Source organism: Ursus maritimus, assembly GCF_017311325.1.
Source record: "Ursus maritimus isolate PB19 chromosome X unlocalized genomic scaffold, ASM1731132v1 scaffold_X1, whole genome shotgun sequence".
Taxonomy (NCBI): domain Eukaryota; kingdom Metazoa; phylum Chordata; class Mammalia; order Carnivora; family Ursidae; genus Ursus; species Ursus maritimus.
The window spans coordinates 93,446,947-93,463,817 of record NW_024423319.1 but is presented as its reverse complement, the minus strand read 5'-3'; the positions used below and the strand labels follow the sequence as shown (position 1 = coordinate 93,463,817).

The 16,871-nt window shown below is 41.5% G+C and overlaps 1 pseudogene; it reads right to left on the bottom strand.

The window, feature by feature from the left end:
* Positions 1–2,462: 2,462 nt before the first annotated feature.
* LOC103668310 overlaps positions 2,463–16,871 on the bottom strand; it is a 40,360-nt pseudogene continuing 25,951 nt past the window's right edge.

Below are 16,871 nucleotides of genomic sequence, written 5' to 3'. Positions count from 1 at the left end.
TCTCTAGTAGAATTATGTCTATTATATAGGTCTTGAGTTCTTGGTGAGTAATCAATTTTTGTAAACCATAGCAAAATACCCTAAGGTGAAAACCCTAGATCACTAATATGCTTCTCTTTGAGCTGGGGGCTCGAGTTTCTACCTAGGCTACGTCAACAGCTATGAAAGGTCTCAGAATTTACACTACTTGCAAACTAGTAAATCAGTCTGCTTCAAAGATATTGTCAGAAAACACAAGACTCCTGTGTCAGAGATATATTATTATTCACAGCAAGCAGCATGTGTATCAGAATATTTGCATCAGTTCCCTTTGCCCCAAGTTCTATAGGGCCAACAAACGGGTCTATGTAGACGTCTGCACAAACAGTGGGTTGCATTTCAGAAGAACATCCCTGAGATCAAAGCATCTCCACCATTTTATGATGGGCAATAGGCATGCCTTCCCTTTGATCTGGAGGGAAATACTGTGTTAATTACAGGACAGCAAGTGAATCTGCCCTTTGTTCCAGAGACACTAACTCTGTCTTCCAAGATTGTTCCTTATACAAACATCCTTGAAAAGATAGTCTAGAACAAAGGCACGTAGCGTGTCTGTTCCTAAGATGTGCAGAATTCCATGAGACCCATGGAGAATTGGGTCCTAACAGACTTCCTTTGCAGTCTGAGCTTGATCTCTTCTTGCTGACTTATTTTCCACCCTTGGGATCTGTGTTATCAATATATTGCCTCCTGGAATGGTGTAATTAAGTCTCACTAGAGACCTCTAAGAAAAGGGATCTCATTGTTTTCAATAACGCAAATCTCATAAACAAATACACTACAGGAGAGTTGCTCTGACATTCACTTCCCTGATGCAAAACCAGAGTGGAGGGACAAAGAGTTTAGTCAAACTCACTTTGTCTCTGGATGACATCTGGTCAAATACTCTTCATCAATTTATAACAGGTGTGCCTGAAAGAACCTAGCTTCATGTGCTCTTCCCGCCCTTACCTTTGAGGAATGTGGTCTAGGTCCCCTTTCACTTGACTTCTCTTGGGGCTGATTCCTGAGTGCACACATTGAGGATACGTCCTATCCTTACTTGGCAGGAATCAGGTTGAGGATCCCATTCAACTGGCCTTTCTTGGATTTTTGTTTTCAGAGAGCATACTTGCAGGCCCCTCCCTGCCCTTTCTGCTTAGAAATTCTGTGTAGGACGCCCCTTGTTGGCTTTCTCTCGGGGCTAATTCCTGATCCCACATGCGCAGGCCTCTTCCCACCCTTTTCTCTTAGGAATCAACCTTAGGGGGGCACCTGGGTGGCTCAGTCGTTAAGCGTCTGCCTTCGGCTCAGGGCGTGATCCCGGCGTTCTGGGATCGAGTCCCACATCGGGCTCCTCCGCTGTGAGCCTGCTTCTTCCTCTCCCGCTCCCCCTGCTTGTGTTCCCTCTCTCGCTGGCTGTCTCTCTCTCTCTCTGTCAAATGAACAAATAAAATCTTTAAAAAAAAAAGAAATCAACCTTAGCACCCAACCTTAAGGCTCACTTTCACTTGACCTTCTCTTGGAACTGATTCCAGCATAGACTTTCTTTCACTTGGCCTCCTCTCCGGTCCGATACCTGAGAGCAAACATGCAGGCGCCTTTCCCCCCCTTCAGTCTTAGAGATCCTGCAGTGGCTGCCCGTTTGCCATGCCTTCTCTTGTCTGTGATTCCTTGAATGCACATCAGTGGGCCACTTCCTGTATGTTCCTCTTAGGAAACCAGCACAGGACTCCCTCTCACTTGGCCCTAGCTTGAGGCTTATTCCCTGAAAGCGTATATGTAGGACCCAGCCTGACTTCTTCTTAGGAACCCTGTGTGGGGCTCGTTCACTTGGCCGTCTCTAGAACCTGATTTGAAGAGTGCACATTTGTTGCTGAGCCTCAGCTCCACGGCATATGTAAGACCGAACCTGGAGTATGGTTAGTGCCTTCTTGTTTTACCATACGCTGGAATTGTTTACATGGTGTATCTTGGTGGCTTCCTGCATAGGGTGTAGCCCCGGTGTCATGCCCCCCCCTTTTCTTTTCTTTCTTGCATTCCTGGTATTTGCTTGGATTTGTGATAAAACTGTTTTCATTCCTAAAAGAAGCTTATTTTACCCATGAGGTCCTGGTGGTCCGACTGGGGGGGAACCTATTATTTAAATGTAGCACCCATTGGGATCTCATCTTGAAAATTTGAGATCTGGGACCCCCCCCCCAGCTTGGTTAATACTTGCTTAGTTCCTCTCTCTGCCTTAGGGATATTTCCAAAATATAATGCAAAAGTCAAATTCTAAATGCCAAATCTTGATTCTATGTAATTTACAACATCTACTAATGCCAAGTCTCAGAGTTGAGAAACAAGAAATAGTTTATTATAATAAACCAGTGCAGTCTCTTGAGAATCTATGGACTAGTGAGCAGTATGGTTTGGTGTTACGGGGACGGAGAATAGCCTGCTCAAAGTCCAGGATTAACAGCCTGGTCTAGAATACAGAGTGTGCAACCGACGGTGTAAGCATCAGAGTTGAAAGAGCCGCTATAAGCCAGCCTTTTCTCCAGGTGCACTGAGCACAAGTAGAACACCTTGTAATCACTGTGAAAAAACACAAGTAAGAAATTTGAGGAAAATGAAAAGCGGCATATGAATGAAATGAAATGAAAACTGACCTTGGCCAGATTTATTCCAGGAGACCATTGGCTCACCACTCTTCGATCACATGGCCCTGACAACCTTGTGAGATAATCAAAAGAAAAAGGATTGGCCTGAAACAGTGCCTCCAGCATTCAGGGTATACACCATGCTATTCGTGAACTCAAACCTTCTTGGTTCAGGGCATTTTTAACCTTTTTTTTTTTCTTCTCTCTTCTACAATGGATATTTTTGGAGCGAATGGATAGCTTATTTTGACAGGAAATGGGATCATTACCTTGCCAGCTTACAGCAGTGTTCAAGGTCAGTTTCTCTCTGAGTAAAGAAAAGTCCTCCCGTGCAGATATCTGTGTGCTGCTTCAGAGGACCCACAAGTTATGGGGCAATGAAAGCTATGCCAAGCAGACATGCAAACCATGGAGGTGCACAGCTTTCTCACTCTGGTGGCAAAATGTGGGTATATTTTATGCTGATCAATTTCATCCTCTCCATAACAGGCAGTCATAAAATTTTTCCAATTCTAACTGTCACTGGTAGAGCCCTTTTCACATGCTTGGGGTGCAAGTGCGGTCACAGCGATTTAAGAAAGTCAGCATTTCTACAAGGTCCTTCCTGTATCTGCATTGCAAGACTATCCACCTCTCCTCCCGTAGGCTCATCACCAGCCTCATCGCACTCCTGGTAGATGGGTCAGAGAGCACTTTCTGGAATATTGTGTTCTGTGGGACTTACCTCATGTCTACAGTTGAACCCCAATTAGAAGGTGGACAATTCTGCACCCACTACTGGAAGCAGGTGACAGGTAGTTCACAGTGAAGCTGAAGACTAACACTCATGCAGAGAAATCTGGGGAGACTGTTCTGAACTTCTGTTGCTTTTGCCCAGGTGACTCGCTGTAAGCAAAATCCACAGAGCCAGATTCGACTCCACACTACCCCTACCTAACAGCGTCCCCTAACAGGTGGCTTCAACAGTCCCATGTCACTCCTGCGCACTGATACAGCAACACCTTTGCAGGTACGGGGGGGTTTTCTTCCTCTTGTCATCTGGGGGTTGAGAGATGAGAAGGGTATGAGAGAAGAGAGATAAAATGCTCTCTCTATGCCCATTGTCACAGTCAGCTGTGGCTGTCACATACCACCATAGTTTATATAACTATGTTATAAACTACATTATAACCTGTTCTTTTACCATTAATATGCAACCATTAATCTCAGAGCCATCCCATAGTGTTTGAGTTGTTTAGTCACGGGAAGTTTTCAGGTTCAGGTGATGCTTATAACCCCATGCCTCACGGACACCGGATGGTGGTTTACCAAATCTATTTCCTTTTATTCATATGCACCCTGTCTGACCTGCCTTGCAGCAGATGGGGCCATGTGGATGGAAGTGATGGCCACCATTTGTAGGTCCAACACAACAAAATATCTCTTAAACTATCCTCCACTCTCTTTTGGCAGACAGAAAAAGAAAAACCAGCAGGAGACCTTGAAGTCCTATGAGGTAGTAGTGCTACAAGGAGGACGAAACTGATTTCTGCCTCCTTCCATTGACGGCCACCCACCAAACACCCATGTGGCACCATGAGCTAGAACTACTTTTGAGCTATAATAAGCCATTTAGATTTGGGAGTTGAGAGTTAAAGTGGTTAACTTACCCAGTCTAAACTAATCCTCATAGTTTAAGATCTGATTTAGACCTTAGTTATCACTCCAAATTCCTTCCTGCTGCTCTCTGACCTGGTTCATTTACAAAAGGTTTTCAGAGAATGTGGGATCACCAAATGGAAAGTAGTCAGATCCCATACAGATCTTTTTTCTGGAGAATATTTGGCCCCTTTGCTAATTTGTCTGCTATGTTTTTTCTGACAAATTGTCTCTTCCTTCAAAAGTATGGGAACTAGAATTCTCACAACCTCCATGGCTGAACACATCATCAATTAGCAGAAATAAAGGAAATGATCCCTGGAATATTTTACTTTAAACTCCAAAAATTACTTCAGTTTAAATTCTGCGATGAACACACACAGACATACACACACAAAATACCGTGAAAGAATGTTGACAAAAAGATTCACAAAGTCCGTAGATATTGGCATTATCAGAGTGGCATTATTTTTAAAGTAAGAAAAAGGGTATCAAAATTATAACTATAATAAATTATACTATTTTTCAGTAAGTAACTACCACCCGTATCTCCTTGAGAGGACTATACCAGCTCCTCCCCAGCTTACTGAAGCTTACCTTCCCCATGGGGCTTGGTTTGGCCAATAGAATGGTTTAAAGTGACAGTCAGTTCCAAACCTAGGCATTGTGTCTCCACCCACCCCTCTGGAAAATTTAGATTTCTGCAATGGAAGGAATAATGCCCTAGGTAGTAGCTACTGCCCATTGAGCCTGTGTTTCAGAAGGAGACCTATGGGAATCCCTGACTATTTTTCCCAGCTTTGAGTTATACTCGACATATAACATTATATGTGTACAAAGTGTTGATTTGAGACATTTGTATATTGCAAAATGATTACCACCATAGCATTAGCTGATACTCTCATCACCACATACTTACCATTTCATTTTTTTGTGGTGAGAACATTTAAGATCTACTCTCTTAGCAACTTTCAAGTATATAATACACTATTATTAGCTATAATCACCATGCTGTACATTAGACCCCCAGAACTCGTTAATCATTTACCTAGAAATGTTTAGCTTTTGACCAACATCTCCCCATTACTCCCCAGACCCCCAATCCCTGGTAATCACCAATCTACTGTTTCTATGAGTTTGGATTTTTTAGATTCCACATACAAATGAGATCATACAGTATTTGTCTTTCTCTGACTCATTTCATGTAGCGTAATGCCTTCAAGTTTCATCCAAGTGCAAATGACAGGATTTCCTTCTTTTTTTGTGGTCGAATGATATTCCATTGCATATATACTACACCTTCTTTATCCATTCAGCCATTGATGGATAGGTTGTTTCCATATCATGGTTATTGTGAGTAATGCTGTAACAGATATGGGGGTATAGATATCGCTACAAGATTCTGATTTCAATTCCTTTGGATAATTACCTAGAAGTGGGATTGCCAGATCATATGGTAGTTCTAGTTTCAAGGAATTCTTTTGTTTCATTGGGTTTTGTTTTGAGGAACCTCCATATTGTTCTCCATAGTGGCTGCATGAATCTACATTACCACCAACGGTGCACAAGGGTCCCCCTATCTCCACACCCTCACCAACACTTGTTATTTCTTGTCTTGCTAATAATAGTCATTCTAACATGTGTGAGATGGTATCTTATCTTGGTTTTGATTTACATTTCCCTGATGATTAGTGATGTTGAGAATCCTGTTCATGTACCTGTTGGCCGTATAGAGATATAGAGATATAGGTCTATCAGTCTCTTTTATGCTAATTACAATTTAACTTCAATCACATACAAAAACTCTACGCTTTTGCTCCCCTATTTTATGTTTATGATGTCACCATTTACATCTCCTTATATTTTGTATCCATTAACAAATTGTCATTATTTTTAATATTTTTGTTCTTTGAACTTTATACTGGAGGTTAAAAAAAACCCCCACAAAAATCTTTATACTACAGTTAATTAAACACACCACCACATTACAGTATTAGGATTTTCTGAATCTGACTATATATTTACGTTTACCAGTGTGTTGTATATTTTCATATGTTTTTATTTTGCTATTTGTTGACCTTTTGCTTCAGCTTGGAGAACTATTTTTGGCATTTCTTGTAAGGCAGATTTAGTAGTGATGATTTCCCTCTGTTTATTAGGGAAAGTCTTTATTTGGCCTTGAGTTCTGAAAGGAAACTTTGGGTGAAGTACTCTTGGCTGGCAGTATCTTTCTTTCAGCACTTAGAATATAGCAACCCATTCTCTTCTGGCCTGCAAGGTCTCTGCTGAAAAATTTTCTGACAGCTTTTTTGGGGTTCCCTTCTATGAGAGTTTTTTTTTTTTTTCCTCTTGCTGCTTTTAGAATTCTCTCCTTGTCTTTGTCTTTAGACAGTTTTATTATTGTATTTTGGAGAAGATCACTTTGAATAGAATTTTGAAGTGACTTGTTACCCTCATGAACTTGGATATCCAGATATCTCCCTAGATTTGGGAATTTCTGAGCCATTATTTTTTAAAAGAAGCTTTCTACCTCTTTCTCCCTCTCTTTTGGAACTGCAGTGATGCATTCATTATTTCTTTTCCTGGTGTCTCATAAGTTCCATAGGTTTTCATCATTTCTTTTCATTGTTTTTCCTTTTATCATCTCGGATTGGGTAATTCAATTGATCTGTCTTGTAACTCACTGAGTCTCTCTTCTGCTTATTTAAGTCTGCTCTTGAAACTCTATATTGAATTCTGCAGTTCATTCATTATATTCTTCAGCTCCAAAGTTTCTCTTTAGTTCTTTTTTATGTTTTCTATTTCTTTGTGGAAATTCGCATTGTTCTTGCGTTTTCTGACACCGATAAGTTGCTTACATCTCTATGAGCATCCATAGAATAATCACCTTGATTTCTTTATTGGGCAATTCCTGAATCTCTGTTTCTTTGGACTAATTGCTGGAGGTTTGTGATATTCCTTTGATGGAGACATATTTCCCATTGTGATTCTTCATAAGCCTTGGGCAGGTGTCTGCACATTTGAAGAAGTAATCACCTCTTCCAGACTTTATGGACTGACTTCAGTTAGGGAAGCCTTTCAGCTGTGGATGAGAACATGGTGGCTTGTGGTGTGACCCTGGGTTTAGTGGTGTAGGGTGCCGAGTATGGAGGCACATCGTGGTACCAGGTCAAAGAGGAGTAAGGCCTCTTCAGCTCAGGTCACTGCAGTTCATAGCTTTGACAACTCAGTGGTCCTAGGTGAGCACTGTCAGGGGATTATAATGGCTGCAAGGGCTGTTGGGGTCCTAATATGTGTCTTAGGTCTGGTATCTAGGGACCAGGGCAGGCAGAGGTGGTGGCCAGAGCCAGTGGTTTGCACACAATCAGCTTTGGTGGGGGGAGGGCATCTGCAGCTGCCTGTGTAGTGGCAGAAGCCAGTTGCAGACACATTCACAGTGATGGGGGCCAGGGCAGGTAGCAAGGTCCCGGGCCCACTATGGGCTCCCTGGCAGCTGTGGAGGCCCTGGCTGTTGGCATGCTTTCCTAAGGACGCACAGTATCCCGCTAGGCATGCACACTGCCATGGAGTCCAGTTACAAAGGTTTGGCTGGGGGTGTGCAAGTGCACAGCTGGGGGCCTAGCTCTACATAAACACATTGATGTCGACCAGTGATAAAAAGAAGCACCTGATCTCACCCCACAAGCAGCTGCCATGGCCCTGGTTGTCAATGTGCTCTCCTGTGGCTATATACTTTCCCCCCAGGCATTCACACTGGAGCCTAAGGGCTGCCATCAGGCAGGTGGCATGCAGGTGCACAGCTGGAAGTGCTAGCCTTGAGCACCATCCTAATGGTGGGGTTCAGCCAGAGGGTCCTGGGCTGGTGTCTTCAGCTTCATAGCTACAGAAGCCAGATCTGGCTATAAATCTGACTCCCAAGCTCCAGGAGGGTTGGGGATGGACTCAGGCACCTGGCATCGGCAAATGTGAAAACCTATTGGGTGAGAGCTAGAGAGTTCTTCAGGGATCTGCAATGGCTACACTGGCCTTTAGCTTCATAAGTGGTGAATTCTGCTGTGTTTGAAGAACGGGTTTGTGCAAATCCTGATTGCTCCCATTGTATGCTAATAACAGCCTGTGCTTTCCTTCCTTGTTCCTGGCTGTCTCAATACTATCTCAAAGAATTCAAAATAACAAAGGTGCTCACTGAAATCAGGAGGGCGATGCATAAACAATGTGTCTGTGTGTGTGTGTGTGTGTGTGTGTGTGTAACTCTTACCAAGGACTCTGATTTTTAGTTAAGATGAACAAATTTTGCATTAATATTTTCACAACCTCAACAGTGTAATATATTCAGTAATAAGGTCAGACATTGATACTGTGGTAATTAAGTACCAAGCCATGTTCTTTACTTGTATTTGCTTATGCAATGATCATAACAACCCAGTTAGGTGAATTCTGTTATTCTCATTTTACATATGAGGAAGCTAAGGCTCTCCGTTATTAATCTTTCTAGCATAGTAGAACTAATAAGGTGTGTGTGGGCTTAATTGCAACATTCTGCTCCCTCACCCAGGTACATGAGCTAATGGGTATGTAGTATTTGTGGTGGTGGTCCTCAGCTATAAATGCTTTTCTTTCACTGTGGGAGACCACTTATTTCATGTCTTATCATAGTAGTTTTAAGAGCATGTGGCTGGGAGTGTATTGGCTTTTGGATTTCTTATTAATATGCTTTCCAGGAAAATTCCAGCTTGTGTACTAAGACTCTGTCTGCTTCAGTTTCATTTTTTCTTTTGCTGTTAGAGTTTGCTCTTCATGAGTTCAGGAACCATGTCTTCTATTTCCCCTCAGTCTTCTAGAATCATGGCATAGTGCTAGGCTCATAAGAAGGAAATAACAAATGTTGGTTTATTCATTGCTACTTTTTTATCCACAAACCACAACTGACAGTTATCTGTAATTTGCATAAAGAACACATTCCTTCAAATAGGATTTATTGAGAGTCCATTTTGTGATAGGGACACAACAAGAATAAAACATAGTTCTGCTGCCATTGAGGAACTTCTGGAATAATAGGATGAGACATATGTAAATAAATTATGTAGTGATGTAATACAGAGCAATTGTTAGGATTCAATAAGTGTGTGATGAGTAAGTGAGCTTCAGTGGGGATGGAGAAATCTCATCCTGATTTTGGTAAGAAATATTGGACACATGCACTATTAGAACTGAAAGAAACTTTTAGGGATTATTTCATCTAATACCTCATTTTATAGGTGAGAACCTGGAGTGCTGGGATGTTGAGTGGGATTTTCCCTGTTAGTCCAAACTTGACTATGAAGAAAAACTGTTGGTTAAAAAACAAAAAAGAAAGAAAGAAAGAAAGAAAAAGAAAAGAAAAAGACCCTATGAATCCATTTAATCTTAAGAGGGCCTTTTTATGAGCACCACCTACTCAAGGGCATTTAGAGGCAACAGAATCAGCTCTACTACTGCCATGCACCTTCTGATCCCAGAATTGGCCAAGACGTAGAAATGGGAGGAAGGAGAGTTCCCATGCTTGACAGTTTTGGAAACATGAAGAGTGCCCAAACAAAGACTCCTGCTTTCCCTCTCCAGGATATTCCTCCTAAATCCAAGTAGTCGTAATGATGGGTTTATTCTAAGAGAATCCCTCATCTATTGTGGCTGAGTCTTCAAGAAGGGGAAACTGGGTTCTTNGGTTTTTTTTTTTTTTTTTTTTTTTTTTTCCCTACTTTCTCATCTGGATGTTCTGGTACCACAGTCTAAGGGGGAGTGATCAGAGTTCTGGGAGTAGTTTGACAGGCATTGTGTGGAAAGTTGTGGCATCGTGAATAGAAGGATCAATGCCACTTTCTTATCTAGACATTTCTGAAGATGGGAATCCCACTGGAGTAGTTTAGACCAGTAAGACTTTAGAGATTATTGTGTAGGAGGGCTTGGAAAAAATACAGAGGTATCTTCATCCCATCCCAGTTTTCTGTAGTCCTTGGAGAAGGGGACCACAGTGGTTCTTGTAGCTCTAGGAGGAGCTCCAGCATTTCTCAAGCCATTGGCTGGTTAAACATTGGGATATTCTTTTTTTTTTTTTTTTTTTTTTTTTTAGATTTTATTTATTTATTTGACAGAGACAGCCAGCGAGAGAGGGAACATAAGCAGGGGGAATAGGAGAGGAAGAAGCAGCCTTCCAGTGGAGGAGCCTGATGTGGGGCTTGATCCCAGAACACCAGGATCACGCCCTGAGCCGAAGGCAGACGCTTAACGACTGCGCCACCCAGGCGCCCCACATTGGGATATTCAAATCGGAGAGGTATTGGAAGTATGGAGTATTAGCAGGGGCCACAGGGAGATAAGACATTACTGCTCTGTAGGGGTCCTTGGTGCTGGAGTGTTGCCAAGTAAAGCTGATGTCCACCACACCACTTACACACCAGTAGCCCCAGGCAGATTAGACCAAATCAAAGTGAGACATCAGGCTCCAAAAGGCAACAGTTACATATGAGCATTTCTATGCCCCTGATTTTCTTCCCTGTTCCCAAACATACAGGAGCTACATATGTAAGAGCAATGTAGAAGAAATATCCCAGACCCCACCGACACATACACACACGCATAAAGTACGACACTGAGAGAAGTAGAAGTGAGAAGACGAGCAGACTACCACCTGTATCTCTCCGGTTCCCTTGATATACAAACTCAGTGTTAACTGTTAGGTCTTTAAAATAATAAATGGGATATTAGAATCTAAATAGGACAAAAACTTAATATCCCAAAAGAAAAGATTTACCAAATTTTATAACAAACGGGAAAAGGGAAAATTTGAGATTTCATAGGGAAAATAGTTAGACTAGTTCACATTTAACCAATTTGCAGGGGGTGTACCAAGGTGGCAGGCATGGGAGCATTGCACCCTGACAGAGAAAACTCTTTTGTCACTGATATTTTAAATATCATTTGTCACATACTGATAAACGCATACAAACTTTTAGTAGACTTTATTATTCTCTAGAGACATTGCAGTCCCTGTACTTAGAGCAGTGTCTACCAAACCTTCTTGTTATGCAATTGCCACTTGCGACTCCACCCAAAAGACCTTTATACTGGCTTAGTGATGTGCCCAAAGAAACAAAATTTCTTTTCACAATGAAAGAAAATTTATTAGGGGCAGGTAGAGAATTTTGCAGACATTTTACAATCTCTGGCCTTGATATAAAATTATATTTTTCTTTAAATTAGTTACAGGTCGGGCGCCTGGGTGACTCAGTCTGTTAAGCACCTGCCTTCAGCTCGGGTCATGATCCCAGGGTCCTGAGATGGAGCCCCGCATTGGGCTCCCTGCTCAGTGGAGATCCTGCTTCTCCCTCTTCCCCCTGCCTGTGCTCTCTCTTGTTCTCTCTCTCTCAAGAAAATTTTAAAAATCTTTAAAAATAAATAAATTAGTTACAAGTGTAGGCAGACACAGCGGGTCATTGGGGTCTGTTGGGAAGCCGACACAGAGACAGAGTTATGAGCACAAGAAGATTCTTGTGGAATAATGCTGGAGAAAGGTTAAGGAGGAGGGAACAGAACTGGGCAGGGAGAACCTCTGTCCATGATGCATGTCTGACAAAGTCTCAGCCAGCTCAGTAGGGAGCTGGGGAACAAGGATTGCTTGTTAGATTTTCCTTGTGTCTCGGCACAGCCACTGACTGGGGGCTGCCAGGAAGAGCCTGGCATCAGCTGGAAAGATGTCTTGGTCAGTTTGGGTTGCTAACAAATACACAATAGGCTGAATGGTTTAAAAAACACACACTTATTTCTCATGGTTCTGGAGGCTGGGAAGTTCAAGATCAAGACGCTGGGCGATCTGGTGTGTGGTGAGGGCCCTGTTCCTCATTTGAAAATGGTGATCTTACTATATTCTCATGGTGGACAGCAGAGAGAGAGGAAGTAATCCCTCGTATCTCTTCTAATCAGGGCACTAATTCCATTCATAAGGGCTCCTCCCTCATGACCTAATTACCTCCCAAAGGCCCCACCTCCTAATACCGTCACATTGAAGGTTAGGATTTCACAAACATTTGGCCTGTAACACCCGAGGTGGACCCTGAAGGCGAGGCAGCTGGAGGCTGTCAGCCAACTGCACGTCTTACAGCTAAACAAGTTCTTGCACGACAGGACATATATGCCACACCCATCCCGCACCTGATGGCATGTTAAATTCCTTTTTTTTTAATTTAAATTTTAGTGAGCATACAGTGCAATATTGGGTTCTGGAGTAGAATTCAGTGACCCATCGCTTACATACAACAGCCAGGGCTCATCACAACAAGTGCCCAACTTAATACCCATCGCCCATTTATCCCTTCATCAACCCTCAGTTTGTTCTCTATCGTTCAGAGTCTCCTATGGTTGGTTTCCCTCTCTCCTTTTTTTCTTTTCCTCCTTCCCATATGTTTATCTGTTTTCTTTCGTAAATTCCACACGTGAGTGAGATCATATGGTATTTGTCTGTCTCTGACTTACTTTGCTTAGCATAATACACTCTTGCTCCATCCATGTTATTGCAAATGGCAAGATTTCATTTTTTTCGGGGGCTGAGTAATATTCCATTGTGTTTATATATATACCACATCTTCTTTATCCATTCCTCAGTCAACGGACATTTGGGCTCTCTCCATAGTTTGGCTATTGTTGATAAAGCTGCTATAAACATCGGGATGCATGTACCCGTTCGAATCTGTATTTTTGTATCCTTTGGGTAAATACCTAGTAATGCAATGGCTGGATCGTAGTATAATTTTATTTTTAACTTTTTGAGGAACCTCCATACTGTTCTCCAGAGTGGCTACACCAGTTTGCATTCCCACCAACAGTGCAAGAGATTTCCCCTTTCTCCACATCCTTGCCAACACCTGTTGTTTCGTGTGTTATTAGCATTAGCCATTCTGACCAGTGTGAGGTGGTAGCTCATTGTGGTTTTGACTTGCATGTCCCTGATGATGAGTGATGGTGAGCACCTTTTCATGTGTCTGTTGGCCATCTGGATGTCTTCTTTGGAAAAGTGTCTCTTCATGTCTTCTTCCCATTTCTTAACTGGATTATTTGTTTTTGGGATGTTGAGTTTGATAAGTTCTTTGTAGATTTTGGATACTAGCCCTTTATCAGATATGTCATTTGCAGCTAACTTCTTCGATTCCATCAGTTGCCTTTTAGTTTTGTTGATTGTTTCCTTCTCTGTGCAGACGGTTTTTATCTTGATGAAGTCCCAATAGTTCATTTTTGCTTTTGTTTTCCTTGCCTCTGGCAACGTGTCTAGTAAGAAGTTGCTAAAGCCGAGGTCAAAAAGGTTTCTGCCTGTGTTTTCCTCTAGGAGTTTGATGGTTTCCTGTCTCACATTTAGGTCTTTCATCCATTTTGAATCTATTTTTGTGTATGGTCTAAGAAAATGGTCCAGCTTCATTCTGCATATGGCTGTCCATTTTTCCCAACACCATTTGTTGAAGAGACTGTCTTTTTTCCATTGGATATTCTTTCTGCTTTGTGGAAGATTGGTTGACCGTATACTTGTGAGTCCGTTTCTGGGTTCTCTATTCTGTTCCACTGATCTGTCTGTTTTTGTGCCAGTACCACACTGTCTTGATGACTACAGCTTTGTAATATAGCTTGAAATCCAGAATCATCATGCCTCCAGTTTTGCTTCTCTTTTTCAGAATTGCTTTGGCTATTTGGGGTCTTTTGTGGTTTGATACAAATTTTAAGATTGTTCGTGCTAGCTCTGTGAAAAATGCTGGTGTTATTTTGATAGCGATTGCATTGAATGTGTAGATTGTTTTGGGTAGTATGGACATTTTAACCATGTTTGTTCTTCCAATCCATGAGAATGGAATGCTTTCTATTTCTTTGTGTCCTCTTCAATTTCTTTCATAAGTAATCCATAGTTTTCTGAGTACAGACCTTTATCTCTTTAGTTAGATTTGTTCCTACCTATCTTATTGTTTTTGGTGTAATTACAAATGGGATCAATTCCCTAATTTCTCTTTCTGCCGCTTTGCCTTTGGTGTAAAGAAATGCAATGGATTTCTGCACATTGATTTTATATCCTGCAACTTTGCTGAATTCATGTATGAGTTCTAGCAATTTTTTGGTGGAGTCTTCCGGGTTTTCTACATTAAGTATCATGTCATCTGCAAATAATGAAAGCTTGACTGCTTCCTTGCCAATTTGGAAGCCTTTCATTTCTTTCTGTTGTTTGATCACTGAGGCTAAGACTTCCAGTACTATGCTAAATGGTAATGGTGAGAGTGCACATCCTTGTCTCGTTCCTGACCATAGGGGAAAGGCTTTCAGTTTTTCCCCAGGATGATATTAGCTGTGGGTCTTTCATATATGACCTTTATGATGTTGAGGTGTGTTCTGTCTATTCCTGCTTTGCTACTTTATCAAGAAAGGATGCTGTACTCTGTCAAATGCTTTTTCTGTACCTATTGACAGGATCATATGGTCCTTGTCCTGTTTTATTAATGTGATGTGTCACATTGATTTACAAATATTGAACCACCCCTGCGGCCCAGTAATAAATCCCATTTGATTGTGGTAAATAATTCTTTTAGTGTACTGTTGCATTTGATGTGCTAGTATTGAGAATTTTTGTATCCATGTTCATCAGGGATATTGGTTTGTCATTCTCCTTTTTAGTGGGGTCTTTGGTTTTGAAATCAAGGTAACGCTAACTTTGTAGAATGAGTTTGGAAATTTGCCTTCCATCTCTATTTTTTTGAACAGTTTGAAAAGAATAGGTATTAACTCTTCTTTAAATGTCTGGTAGAATTCCCCTGGGAAGCCATCTGGCCCAGGACTCATGTTTGTTGAGAAATTTTTGACTACTGATTCCATTTCTTTGCTGGTTTTGGTTTCCATTTCTTCTGATTTCAGTTTTGGTAGTTTGTAGGTTTCTAGGAATCTGTCCATTTCTTCAGGTTGCCCAGTTTGTTGGCATATAATTTTTCATAGTATTCTCTTATTTGTATTTCTGTGGTATTGCTTATGATTTCTCATCTTTCATTTGTGATTTTGTCTATTTGGGTCCTTTCTCTTTTCTTTTTGATAAGTCTGGCTAGGGGTTTATCAATTTTGTTAATTCTTTTGAAGAACCAGCTCTTAGTTTCGTTAATCTGTTCTATGTTTTTTTGTTTCTATATTGTTTATTTTAATAAGTCACTGATTTCCCTAAGCCTACCTTCGTGGTCCATTACCTTTTTTTCCCTCCTTAGCTTCATTCTTTTCAATAATTTTATCTTCTATACCACTGTTCTGCTACTCTGCTTTATCCATCCTTGTTTTTATGGCCTCCATTTGGGATTGCATCTCAGTTACAGCATTTTATTTTATTTTTTTTTTTAAAGATTTTATTTATTTATTTATTTATTTAACAGAGANGGAGACAGCCAGCGAGAGAGGGAACACAAACAGGGGGAGTGGGAGAGGAAGAAGCAGGCTCATAGCAGAGGAGCCTGATGTGGGGCTCAAACCCAGAACGCTGGGATCACGCCCTGAGCCGAAGGCAGACGCTTAACCGCTGTGCCACCCAGGCGCCCCTCAGTTACAGCATTTTAAATTTCAGCCTGACTAGATTTTAGTTCTTTTATCCCTGCAATAAGGGACTCTCTAGTGTCTTCTATGCTTTTCTCAAGCTCAGCTAGTGTCCTTATAATCATTGTTTTAAATTCTAGTTCAGACATCTTACTTATATCTGTATTGATTGAATCCCTAGTTGTGAGTTCTACTTCCTATTTGTTTCTTTGGGGTGAATTTCTCCGTGTCGCCATTTTATTCAGAAAAAAAAAAAAAGAGAGAGAGAGAGAAGACAAAACAAAGACAAAACCCCCCAAAAAACAAAAAAGCTAGATCTTGGGTGTGTTTTGGTCTGCTTGTTAAAGGCATCTAGATCCCAAAATAAAAATCAAAAAAAAAAAAAAGAAAGAAAGAAAGAAAGAAAAACACCCTGAAAATAAAAAAAATAAAAATATATGTATATAAATACATATAAATATAATTTTAAAATTAATAAAAAATAAAAAGGATTTGAAAAAAATAAGAAAATAAGGGGCCTGCTGTGCCGTTTCTCAGGCTGACATGGTTCAGTGGAAATGGGCCTCCAGGGAGCAGGTGGGGGTGGTGCTTGGTGTAGTGGCTTCGGCCTCCACTAGGTGGCGCTGTTTTGTCCCCTGAAGGCTTTCAGGCTGTTGGGCACAATAAATATGGTGGCGCCCCACTCTCTGGCCCCAGAGTTGAAAGTTCGTGTGCCCCAGGCTTCAGTGAGCCCTCACCAAGGAGCAATCACCCCACTTGTGTCCCTCATGTCCATCTGAACCCTGCATTCGTTCTGCCTGTGTCCGAGTTTTTGTGGGGTTGTTTTTTGTTTTGTTTTGTTTTTTTATCTCAAGCACACAACTGAGTTTCGAAACTCCAAATTTCAGGGACTCCCGTAGCGTGGATCTGCGCTTTTACTCCAGGGTAGGGTCTTGCTCTGCTTTTTGCCATTTGCCAGCCACTGCCTGGAAAGTGGTTGCACGACCACACAGCAGT